Raw genomic sequence first — 14,339 nt, 5'->3', positions numbered from 1 at the left:
TTATTGTTGTTGTTGTTGTTGCTGTTGTTGTTGTTTTTGTTTTTATTGTTTTATATTACACCTAAAGCTAAATCACTACTAAAAACTAAGACGTGAATCCGCCGTACTAGTTAATATAACAATCTGACACACTTTGCGGAATAGAAACAACAAAAACAATTATGTAAGAACTTAAAGTAAATGATCTGCTTTACATATCAATGTAACATAAAAAAGTTTCACATTGCACAGATATTCTAGTAGCTATAAACAGTTTATAAAAAATTATATTTTTTCTTTGACAGAAAAATATATGCGTTTACTTTTGCGAGTGATGTAAGCCATTACGCATCGTATTAAAGCCTGCCAATCATATTTAGGGTAAGAGAAAAAACAGTTCGAGAACTTTTCAATAACATAGAATAAAATAAAATGATGAGCATTTAGAATTTGAGGTCGCTTTTTTATACCAAATTTAAACCTTGTACGTATTCTAAATAATTATGATTTTTGTTTTCCAGTAAGTTTTGGAGGGTGTTTAAACATAATGACATGAAACAAAAGGGAAATCGCATGTACAAATCTCATTATTATATATGTTTTTATTGCATTTAACCCAGAACACGGCACAGAGACACGTTGATATTGGAATCTACTATCTGAGAGAAAAACTTGGAGGGAGGCTATTTATGAGTTTAGTTTTATGATGTATTTTTACATTACACATACACTTCTGCATGGCAGTTTAATCAGGGAAGCGTAATGCTGGAACTATCGTTTCTGGAGAGGAAACTTTTTTTTACTTCAATTTTACCCAAACAAGGCACAATGCCACTTTGAAGCAGGGGGCTACTATTAAAGACTTAATTAGCGGGCTCATTATGAGGGGAGATGAGTAGAAAGATGCTTGTTAACATTACACTTGAATTTGTGCATATCATTGCAGTTGGGAAAGCAGAATCTGGGAAGGGAGTTCCAAAGACCCGCAATTCTGGGGAAGAAACTATTGGAGTAAAAGGTTTTCTTGCACCTACCGATGTGTACGGTAAAGGGATGAGCCTTAGTAGCTTGTCGGGTTTGTCGGGGGTAGTTACGTCGGGGGGGTACAAGTGTTTGCAGTTCGTCAGAGCATTCACCATTAAAGTATTTGTAGAACAGGCAGAGGGATGCAACATCTCGTCGATGAGACAGAGGCTGAAACCTAGATGACAGTTCAGGACCTATCAGGTTGGCGACTCTCTTTTGAACCCTGTCCAGGAGCGAGAGACAAGCAGCAGATGCACCAGCTCAGATATGACAACAATACTCCATACATGGGCGAATGGTTGTCTTATAGAAGTATCGGATACTGTCAGGCGTAAGTAGTTTTCTAGCACGGTAGAGGAAGCCAACCTTCCTTGCAGCAGCCTTGGCAATGCTCTCAATGTATCTATTCCAGTTCATATTCCCTGTACACGTTAGGCCGAGGAGTTTAAAAGAAGTACGTTCAGGCAATGTGTTCTTGGCCATTGATATTGGTAGTAGAGAAGTTTTCTTGTAGTTATTGAAGGAAACAAGCTTCGTCTTAGCAGCATTGAATGTGACCAACCCCTTTTGTTCCCATTCCACTACAGATTGGATGTCATCCTCTAGTGTTTCTGCCATTTCCTTGTATATGTGTTCATTGGTTTTCCCCTCATATCTGTTATAGAGAGTGGTGTAATCGGCAAATATACCTATCTCCGAAACAATTTTATCTGGGAGGTCATTTATGAATATCAGGAATAATAGAAGTCCAAGGATAGACCCTTGAGGTACTTCCGCATTTATGCCATATTGTGTGGATGTACGACCGTCGAGGACAACTTTGATTTTTCTATTACTTAAGAAGGATTTAATTACATTATGAATTCTTTCAGTGATTCGAGATGATGTAATTTTCCTTAGAAGACATTCGTGCTATACCCTGTCAAAAGCCTTAGATATATCAAGGGCCACCGCTCTACCCTCCCCTGTTTTGTCCAATGAACGGTATATACGTTCAGAAACTACAGTTAATATATCTGCTGTTGAACGGGCTTGCCTGAATCCATATTGTTTGTCAGGCAGGAGCTTAGCAGCTGTTAGGTGCTGGACTAGTGCTTGATTAACTAAGGACTCAAATATTTTGGCGAAAAGCGGGAGGAGGCTAATGGGGCGATAATTTAGTGGGCCAGTTCTTTCACCAGAATTCTTGAAGACTGGTACCACAGAGGCGGTTTTCCAGCAGTCGGGAAAACAAGATTCGTTAAGACATTTATTGTAAAGTGTGGAGAGAACTAGGGGCAACCTCGGCAGAGCATTTTTTTAATAGCACAGCAGGGATGAGATCTGGTCCACATGCTTTTGAGGTGTCTGGGTGTTTTTTATAATAGCATGTACCTGAGAAGGGTTGATTTTGAAATCGTCTAGTGTGGCGTCTGTTCGCAGAGGAAAATCAGGGAGTGGGTGGTATACCGAGTTCAGTGTGGAGTTTGAGGCAAACTGACTGGCAAGCAGATAAGCCTTGTCAGTTGCCGTGCAAGCAACCGCATGATTGTTTGATAGTGGGGGAATAGGCGACTGCCCATTATTTACTACGCTGTTGTAAATTTTCCAAAAATCCCGGGTTCCTAATTTCTGTGCTTCGATGCGTTTTCTGGTGGTTTCAGAGTAATCTGCCTTAGCTGTCTCTATCACTCTCTTACAGTTATTTCTAGCTTCTATGAACTTCTGTTTATTTGGGCTGGACTTTTGTCGGTTGAATCTGCGGAACGCATGCTGCCTTTGAACAAATGGCAGCTGCACAAGCAGAAGTAAACCATTGGGGAGAGTAGGGCTTGCTATAGAATTTCCATGCGGGAACATGTGCTTCAATTGCAGTTTTAAACCATTCAGTAGTCTCATTTGCACACTGTTCCGCTGGAAGAGTAAAGATAATTTGCCATGGGGCATCTCTGATGAGCTCTCTGATGGCTTCCCAATCAGCCTTTTTGTAATACTTTGTTGATTTGAGTAGTGGGTCTTCAGCTTTAGGGCGAGAATTTAGGCTGATTTCTACCATTTTCACAGCGTGATCAGCATTCCCGAGTGGGCTGTGGGCATTTGTTGGACAGTCATTGGGAACCGTTGTCAGAGAGAGATCTAGAAGTGGGGCATGTTGATCTTGCTGTCGGAAATGTAACCAACTGAGATAGGGAATGGGATATAGAGAAGCTATGTGTTGCGCTACCAGCAACGTCTGTGTGATTAGAGAATCCTAACCACTTACTGTGGTGGACATTGAAGTCACCAAATACATGTATTTGTGCGCTAGTATCGAGGGAGAGTGCTATATCTATGCTGTGTGAGACTTTGTTTACTAGGGTACAGTCCTGGTTTGAGGGAGAGCGGTAGAGAAAATACAAGTAGCTAATATCGTGTTGCATATTTAGTCTGAAGCACATAAAGGCCTGGTCCTCTGATTCTAGTTTTATTTCTCTCGTCAGGAGGAGGGTTTTACGAATATAGACTCCAAGGCCATGCATATATCTGTCCGAGTCCTTACGGTAGAGTGGTAGATAATCAGGCATGTTAAAGTGGTTAGAGAGAATGGAGGAGTGAAGGTTAATTTCACTTAATGCTAAGATATCCGGGGTGTTTACAAGGAGAAATGACTCCACATCATCTAAGTTAGTTATAAGCCCACGGATATTAGTAAATGCAAGCCTCAAGAGAGGACGCAGGTTGGTTTTCTTTGAGTTTGGTCCTGGTTTAAACGCAACTTTTGCTTGAGCTGTCATTTCATTTTATTTGATTATAAAGTTTCAGTTAGGGTGAGTGAGTGATGGGGTGCTGGACAAGTAGTTATGCAGAATAACAGACATGCAATACAAGTAGACCATCAGCTGTCCTCACCCACAGGATTGTGGTCTCAGGAAAGCACACCGGGGATGAGTGCAGGGTCCCTTTCCATGCGCGACATGGCACTACAAACATCCCGATATTTTACAACTGTTGATGGAGCAGCCGCTCTAAGCGCTACCAAAGAGTGAGGGCTCTTATACTATCAGTCGGAAACAGCAGCCAGGAACTGTCAATCCGGTACCCTCAATCCATTAGGCAAAGCCAGCCCAGTCCAACTGCACCGACATATATGGCACTGAAGCAGCCCACTGTGTCCAGTTTAGCGGGATGGGATGTGGCGGGAGCGGGGAAAAGCGGCGTTCATTGCCCTAGTCAGGAAACAAGGTTAACCACTGGGTGATTCAGACGAGTCCCTGTGATAGTAACTCTACGCCTAGCCAATAGGCAAAGAGGGAGTATGAAAGCCGGGCGATAGACAGAGCCTATCTCCTTCTTAAGCAGTTTAGGTTTGCCAACCGGTGATTTGTTTTAGTCACCAGCTCTAGGAAGGTTGTTGCCCAGAACTGAAGAGACCTCCCTTCCCTAGGTTTAGTTTCAGAGTTTTCCTTCCAGACGGATGACTTGGGAAGACCTTCCGGTCCATCAGCTCCGAGGGAGTTCGTCCCGCGACTGGGTCCTAATCCAGGTGTTTCTGCGACCTCGCATGAGTAGTTAATATTTATTGTTTTTTTTTTTAGGTTAATATCTCCTGAAAAAATCGGGCATTTATGTTAAATTCTACAGAAAATTTTAACCCATCAAACGTGGTTAAAAAAGGACATTACTATGCTTTTCATTTTCTATTTTTACTGGGAGAAGGTATAGGTAAAAATTCATGCAGTGGAAGCAGCTAAATTTGCTACAGTATTGGATTGAGGGAGACGAGGTAAGGTATGGTTAAATATAGTTTTGTTAGTGTAGGAAGGTATGGTTAGATATGGTTTAGTAGGTTTAGGATTAGGATAAAGTGTTAGAGTATGATTTACTTGCTATTAGAAGTTCTGATTTGGTGCGCGAACCGAATATTTAGTCAGACTGAAAGATAAGATATGCTCAGTATAGATACAATAGAACATTTTATATGGACTACAGTTATACCTGATAGATACAGGTTATTGCATATTCTGTAAGTATAGTTAAATATAGATGGATGGAAAAGTAGTATTGTATACGAATGCATGGAATTTTAGACAATTTGAGTAAGTTGCCTTTAGACTACAATGAAGGAGAATAACTTCGCCTTTCTCTTAATATCCGGAAGTTTGTATTTCAATGAGTACCGGTTTAGTTTGTGTAATAATTATTGCAATACTATCTCTTAACAAAGAGATATTAATGGTTGTTGTTCATTATAGATTACTTAAAGTCTATGTATAGGACTATGGCTAGTAAGTATTTACTTAGAAGCTTGGTTATGGGTTAGGAGTTATAATCAGGAGCATGCCTAATGGGTATCGATTTACGAGGCTGTTAGGAGCATAGGCGGAGAGCAATGCCCGCTCTAAGTTACATGAAACGGATTATGTTTAGTGGCAACTTGGGAAATAGAGCAGTTTGATTTTTTAGTGATCAGAAGAAAGATAATTTAAGTAAAAAATAAAAAGTTTGGTCATGCAAAACAGACAAGGCAGTCATCTTGGAGGTAAATTATCTATAGGATGTACTTAGTATACAAACAGTGGTATTTTGCAGTTTGAGAGGAATTTTAGGTACAATATTTTCATGTTGTATTGTACAAGTCCGTAGTCTAGGTCAGGGACGAAGCACTTCTAATATTGCAACTGGGTTTATCTAATTTTAAAAGTAGTTGAATAGAGTATTATGAGGTGTTCTTCTTAGCTTAGGGATAGAATGAATATTTAAGGTAATATTCAGAGTGATATAAGGAATTTCATGAGGATTAGATATATAATCACTGGATGTTGAACTGCTCAGGAGAATTCTTGTATCTATTCAGAAGGATGTCTTGGTGATATAAGATTTGAGAAATTAAGAGTCTGGGGATACAGAAAGTTGTGAGCTGATGAGGATTCATTATAGGCGATTATATATAGGTAGCAAAGGTGGTTTAGTTTAGTAAGCACGTATTGTACATATTAAGTATACTGCTACAGTACTATCATCTATCGTAAAGAAAAATCTGTTTGTATTTCGGTTGGCAATTTTGTCAAGAGAGGAAATTTAAAACAGCTTATCTAATTTTTTATATCAGTTTATAGACAATTGTACAGACTGATAAATTGTTGTGTAAGACATAAGAGCCCCTCATCTTCGTATTTTGATGAAATGATGGATCAAGAGCATAGGTTCGGAACAGGGGTCCGGAAAGGAAATGGCAGTGTACAAGGAAGGGGGAGTCACTGATATCTTATTAACGTTATTTTTTATTATTAAAAAAAAAACAACAACAACAAAATTTGCCTTTCGATGGCTGAGTATATTAAGTATCGTACTTAAATAAAGTTTTCATGTCCTCTAAATAAATTAGCCTAATTTTTCTTTTTTTTACCGTGTTTGTCTTTGCTATAGTATTGACTTATTATTTAAGTGAGATGAGATTGTAAACTGCGAAATGGTCTATTTAAGTGGAGAAAAATTATCGGTTACAATATGCCTGGAAATGTAAAGAATGTTTGTTTTAATTACATGCGAAACAGGTAAGAATTTTACTTAGCTTTGTTTTTTTCCTTGGACAATCGAGGCTAAAATCACGGTGGCCCTTATTAGACTAGAATTATTATCAGTAGTAATTAGTCTATTAACATGTCTGCATATTATTGTTTTAAAGTTCAAACAGACGGGTCTAATACATACTTAACATATTCTCAGTGGATGAAGCCGATCACATTTTTAAAATTAGGGTAAATACGTAAGCATGTTTTGGTTAGTGGGAATGTAAAGTTAACAATATATCTCCACCATTTTCTGCTCATATTAAGAATAGTTTTTTTTTTTAAATATTTTTACATGTTTGCAACACATTGTTTACATTGCAAGGGGGATGAGTTTAAAAATCTGTGTTTACTTTGTCTTAATTGCATACCAATCGTCAACTATTTTGAATTGTTTAGTAAAGCACTCAAGCAGTTTACAAAGAACAAATGCAAATCGTATTTGTTTAAAAACAGTAATTACTCTTTACTTGGTTCGCATTTTTTAATCGATTAAAAGAAAATATTTAAGTAAATATTTAGTAAGGTATACTGTTGTATATCCGGGGGGTTTTATATTAAAGATGATGGGCACATATATACGATGGTGATAAAGGAGAGAAGAGATATTATACATTTAAACCATTTTACAGTTCTGTGGATGTTTCTTCTTACTCACAACTAAAAAACGGGGGTAATCAGCTCTTTTAACACAAGACGGGACATTTATTACGTATGATGGAGCGGGGGGCACATTACTTTATATGGGTTATACAAAGTCCATTGATAATGATGAGTGGGAACAAAATTCATATAAGCAGATAACACATTATCTTTAATTTGAGGAATGACACCACGAGGACGGCAGTTACAAACATATGAGATGTTTTTTTTTTATTCCATTAGACTGGTCGACATGATGAAGACATCCAGAAATTCAAAGTTTTTTTCTGCATGTTTAAAACTGTCTCCCTTCGCATCTTAAATGATCCTCTTCTGATTATGTCAGCTCTTTCCGGCTGACTGTGCTGACTTCGACTGCCTCCGATCTTCGTCTCTCCAGCTCTGCTAATCCTAGCTTCTATTATTGAGAATTCATACATGGTTCGGCACATGTTTCCAAACCACTTTTGCAGACAAAGAAGTCTCACTAACCTATTTTTCGACTTAACTCATTTTTCAATATGTTTTTAAAATTCTACTGTGCCTTCTATTCTAGCTGACCTCATTTTAATTCATTTTTCATGAAAAAAAAACATTGAACAACTACAATTCCTTTTACATCAAGCATTTCTAAACTATGTTATATGGAACTGAACAATGCGAAATTCAATCTCTGAACCCTTTTTACAAAGCTCGAATCTAGGTCTATCCTAATTTAATTTTCACTTATATAATGTGTTTCTCACTTACAAGAAAAGGGGAGCATTTCTTGTAACAATACTCGTATACTATATGCATGCAACTATGTTTAATGTGGTGTTTCATATTTGCGAAAATATAAACATATACTACAAAAACTTAGAACGATAAAACGTAACTTTAACAGAACCAATAGCAGAACCAATATGTATATCAATATATATATATATATCAATATATATATATATATAAATATATATATATATACACATATATATATATATATATATATATATATATATATATATATATATATATATATATATATATATATTGATACTGTTTTAACAAAAAACAAGACTTACAAGAATGGGTTAATAGCAACAAAATTGTATTTCATTGTAAGTTACACTTGTTTCAATACGATTTGGACAAATGTAAACAATATGTCGTTTGGGCGTTTTCACAAGAGCAGTCATTTTTTTCAGACTAGAAATATAATTACCACTTTAACAATTATATAGTATGGAAAGATAACATTTCGTTTAGAAGAAAAAGAAAACACGCAAGATCAATTTACCTCTATCGCATCTTTGCAAAGTATTTTTAAAATATATATATATATATATATATATATATATATATATATATATATATATCTACATATTTTCGTATTTTTATTTAAAATAACTAATTTCAAACTAAATATCTTTTTAAATATTAATATGTTTACCTATTTTCGTATTTTTTTTAAAAAACACGAATTTCAATCTAAATATCTTTTTAAAGATTTATATACCAATTTATTTTCGTATCTGTATTGAAAAAACACAATTTTAAACTAAATATCGAACGAATACTATGAATTATCTTTGTCCAATAAATAGGTGTTATACCATTTATCAATTTCCTAAATTAGATTTCAATATTTCCTTATTTAATTACACTTATTTAAAAAAAATATTTTTTTTCATTTTTAAACCGGACTAATTTACTAAGTTAAATCCTTACGAAACTGCGTAAGATCTGTATCGGGAATTTACTTTGTTTATGTACAAAAATAGTCGTTTACTTATATATGTTAGTTAGAACAGGTTTAAGTTTAAAACTTACTAAATAAGGAAATAAAGTCTCAATATTACTTTATATTTTGTTCATTTTTTTTTCTTCATTTAAAATAAAGGATCTCAATCGATTTTTAAATTTTTTTTTTATTTTTTATTTTCTTTCGTTCTATCCTACTAATATTTACGAGTATCCGATATTTTCGAAGTAGAAGGAAGATTATGCTGTCATTCCGGATTTTTTAAAGAATTAGTGGAAGTTATAAGTTACCAAAATCCTAATAAGTATTCCTAACGATATAGGGGAAATAAACAAGGTCGTTCCATATTTCTAGTTTGGTAAATTCCTAATATTGATTTATGATTTATTTGTTTATTCAACGGATCCAATTAGAGATAGGCTTATCTAGTTAAAATATAAGATCTTACAGCATATATTAACCAACGTTTTTCATCACGCAATAATTTGCCGAAATTATGTATGGCTTCAATACAAAATAACACTTCAGGAATTAAGTTCTAAATTACTTAGTCGATAGTAATACCTGCCTCATTAATAAGTATTCTAATAGTAAAACGATTCTTTTGTCCCACGTACGTTTTACGTCAATGGAAGTGAGGGTTTACCTTCTTTATTTTCTTTTTTTTATTAAATTGGCTATAAATAGAATAATATTTAACAAGCTATAATTTTTCAAGTTTTACTGGTTCAAAATCAGTATGAATTGTCCTAATTTTTAATTACGAATTTTTTCCTATTAGGAATTATTTATTAAACGATTTCATTTATCTGGAAACTATATAAACAATTGCGCCATCAATATGACTAAACATAGTTCCGAGTTTAAGAGACATTTGCTAATCTTTGTTAATCCTTATTATAAATCTAAATGTCTTATCTAGTCATCCATGGTCTTTATTTCTAACATATGTTTATTGTTTAGAATATGAGAATCCAGAATTGCTTGCTAGATTTGAAACATGCGTTAAACTTTTGCAGCCCCCATGACAATCCACACCCACTTATATAGCATATACTGAGTTGTAAATGCCTGATATATATATATATATATATATATATATATACATATATATATATACATATATATATATATATATATATATATTTCCACCGTATTATCTATGATTCTATTCGGTAGTCAGATAAAAGTAAAAATGTACACATTCTGTGAGGATGTATATCCGTAGATATGTGAAATATTGTTCTTTATTCTTATGAAGCTGCCGTTTAAAACAATGTGCGTCATGGAACAATCTAAAATAACTACAGCAAATCCGGAGATCGTGCTTTCGTCTTCATTGCGGCGATTTGTCGAACTCTAGTTTCTGCTTTGCATCATTCAAAAAGATAAAACTGTTTTAGATGGTCAAGTCCATCGTTTGATTCCAGATCACGATCAACACATACACTGGAGACGCTCTCAAGACAAAATAATTGCGTCGAAGAAAGGAAACAAAAATAGGAAATAAAATAAAAAAGAGAGTTATTTTTACATTGAAAGAAGAACACATTCAATGTAAACAATGGCTGGCATTACTTTTCTCAAGCAAACTACAGAGTAGTCCATTTGTCTTCCTGAGAAGAGTTACCGTTAGCTCGTTCATCAAGCACAGACGGCTTTTTAATGAATAATCAAGATACGTTCGTCTCCAGAAGTTATGTGCAGTATATTTCGAAATACAACAATATATAGGATAACTATGTACTAATTGTGCACACAAAAACATGTAAATTTGGAGGAAGAAGTGTGTTCGTATAGAGCACCGCGTTGTATCTGGCGGTTGTATTTTGAAATGTTTGAAGTGTGCGTAGGTAACGCGACTTACAATAAGGCAAGGAGGAAGAAAAATAAAGAAAACAGAAACAAAACAACACACCGAAGCTGGAATCTACCTCCGAAATATATTTGCGATTAATTTCCAACAAGTAAAATATTTGTTTATTTTCCTAATATTACGTTGTGATTTGGTTTCAAGTGCACTTGATGCGTATTTGATTTTATTCAAATTAAAAGAATGTTTCTATTGAACTCTCATTCTTGACGTTATTCTCGCGTTCCCTACGCACGCTTAAAACATTGAAAACTACAACCACCAGATACAGCACGCGGTTCTATACCAGAAGACTTCTTCCTCCAAATTTACAGCATGGCAAGGAAGGAAAAAAAGAAAACAAAAAAAAAAAACAGAATCAAAACGACTCATTGAAGATGGAATCTACCTCCGAAATATATTTGTGATGCATTTCAAACAAGTAAGATACGTTTTTATTTTCCGAATATTACGTTGTGATTTGGTTTCAAGCGCACTGGACGCGCATTTTATTTTAATCAAATTAAAAGAACATTTCTATCGAACTCCCATTCTTGACACACGCATATATATATATATATATATATATATATATATATATATATATATATATATATATATATATATATATATATATATATATATATTTATCCGAACAACTGTACGAAACATCAGTGTCAATTTAAGTCTATATCCAAAAATGTATGTATGGGGAATTAGGACATGTGAAAAAAATACGATGAAATTTAAGCCTAAGCAAAAATACTGGTATCGTGTAAAATTAAGGAATTATAATTTGCAAGTAAGTAGGGCATAATTTACACGTTCTCTGCTTGAGCAAATGTACATTTTTACGTGTAACTACTTTAATTTGTTAAATTTTTCCATGCATATTTTGTTAACCGAAATGCTATTTTAAAGGAGTTTTATTAGTAATTCTATACAATATACACAGAGATTGCAACTTGCCAGAGCAGCTGGGAACATGCACCACCGCCGATCATATCAAATGGAAAACTGGCAGTGTTCTTTAACAAAGACCTACAGGCGGGCAGATACATAAATGCCACAGTCATCATAGCACATATTGCTATATGGAACAAGCCCGAAGGAACCTTTCTCATTATAGATCTCAGAGTCCCAAATGAGTTTGGCCTCAACAGAGCTGAACGGGAAAATACAACAAAATATCAGGATTTAAAAAATTGATCTAAAAACGACACAGTCTCTAAAATAAATTAAGATTATACCGGTTGTGATAGGAACATATGGCTTTATAATAATAATCTTCAGAAATACTTAGAAGCAATCCCTGGAAGACCAAGCTTTAACGAAATACAAATAGCAGTCATAAAGGGAACAACATATATTCTTAACAAAAACATTCGGATTTAAACTCAAATCATAACAGTGTTAGCTCCAGGAGGGAGCCCCTTGATATTTTAAAACTTACTGAAGTTAAATAAAAAAAGAATATTTTTATACTTTTTGGAATCAGCACTATATATTTAATTGATGTAATAACGTATAATTATTGGCTAGTCGTTATTCCAACGACATCTTTACGCTACTTAGAATATAATATTAAATACTATTTTGAGACTTACTAAGGACAAGCAGATTTAAAGTACTACTCCATCGAACATCCACACTCACTAACACACAAACGCATTCGCAGAAGAATATGTTTGGAAATAACCATTTTTATTTTGCACCTCCTTTTAAAATACATTTGTGTAATTGGTCACTGCGTCAGTGTTAAATTATAATCGTATATATATATATATATATATATATATATATATATATATATATATATATATATATATATGTATATATATATATGTGTGTGTGTGTGTGTGTTGCAATGTGTGGGTACGTGTGTGTCTGTGCGTGCGTGTAAAAATTGACAAAGTTATTGCGTAGTGAAATGAACACAGACAGACAGGCAGACACACGGGCACGTTCACTTTAATAGATATACTAGCATGGGTGTCCGGCCTTACCCGGGTATTTTGAGACGTATGTTGAGCAAAAAAAAAGTGGTCAATTTAATTGAAATTTGAACCTATTATGGCCCCTTAAAATGGTTTGGGTTTGGAATCAAGTTAAGTTATTAAGTAAGTTTTGGGATCTAGTTAAGTTATTAAGTAAGATCTATGTCCAATGGACCTATATCTAAAATTCAAAGTGTTTAGACCGAAAATTGTCGGAGAAGTTCGGTAGAGTTCTCAAATGTCAAATCGTTTAACTTTGACCCCCTAATCGCAAAATTTCTGACTGAAGACCGATCACATCGATTTTCCATACTCTCAGTACCCAATATATCATATTTCGAGTCTGTAGACTAAAAATTGCCATAATTATTGCGAAGGATATTGTGCACAGACAGATAGACACACACACAGCCACACAGGTACGTTCACTTTTATAGATATACTAGCATAGATGCCGTCGTTGCCCGGGTGTTTGGAGATGTATGCTGCCCCCTCCCAAAAAAAGTTATATTTTTTTAAACTTTGACCCCTATTATGACACATTAACATTAATTGTCTTGGGCTCAAATTAAGTTCTTAAGTTATTAAGTTAAATCCATTTCTAAGAAACGTATATCTAAAATTCCAAGTGTTTAGACACAAAATTGTCAGCGGAGTTTGGTAGAGTTCTCAAAGGTCAAATCGTTGGACTTTGACCCTTTATCAGCCATATTTCTGGCCGGAAACCGATCACATCGATTTTCCCAAATATCAGTACCCTGTATATCAAATTTCGAGTCTGTAGAATAAACATTTGCATAGTTATTGCGTAGTTAAGTATAACCCCACAGACAGACAGACACTTTCACTTTTATAGATATATAGATGATAGACTAGCATTTCAGCCTGGCGTTGCCCGGATGGTTAATGTGTATGTTGCGCATAAAAAAGCGGTTAATTTTATTATGATGTTCTAAACTTTTATTGTTTTGAGCTCAAATCAAGTTATTAAGCTTGATCTATGTTCAAGGAACCTATATCTATTTATCAAGTGTTTAGCCACAAAATTGTCGGAGGAGTTTGGTAGTGTTCTGGAAGGTAACATAGTTGAACCTTGACCACTTAACAGCAAAATTTCTGGTCACAAACGGATTCAAAAGATTTTCCCAAATCGCAGTACCTGTATATACAATTTCGAGTCTGTAAACTGAAAATTGACAGAACATGTACACACGTATACACCCAGACACACAGACACGTTCACTTTTATAGATTAAGCAAAAATATATACTTACACATAAACATATATAGGAACAATTTTGGGTTTGCTGTAAACTTTTTACGCCACTATTATGCAATTATAAATCATGTAGATTATCTGTGTGAATATAATTACATGTAAAAATTAACTAAAGATGATCATCAAATAAGATAACCGAAAAAATAATACGGAATTAATTTACGTGAATGTTTAAAAGAATTTGAAAATTTGCTAGATCTTTTGCTAATTAATGCAATTCCACATCCTATATATAAGAAAATTGTATTTTATTTTAAATAAATAGAAAATTGAAGTTTAATATAAATATCAA

The sequence above is a fragment of the Euprymna scolopes genome, chromosome 17 (assembly GCF_053919585.1).
Source record: "Euprymna scolopes isolate OS-2025 chromosome 17, ASM5391958v1, whole genome shotgun sequence".
NCBI classification, from domain to species: domain Eukaryota; kingdom Metazoa; phylum Mollusca; class Cephalopoda; order Sepiida; family Sepiolidae; genus Euprymna; species Euprymna scolopes.
Note: the sequence above shows the minus strand (reverse complement) of the source record.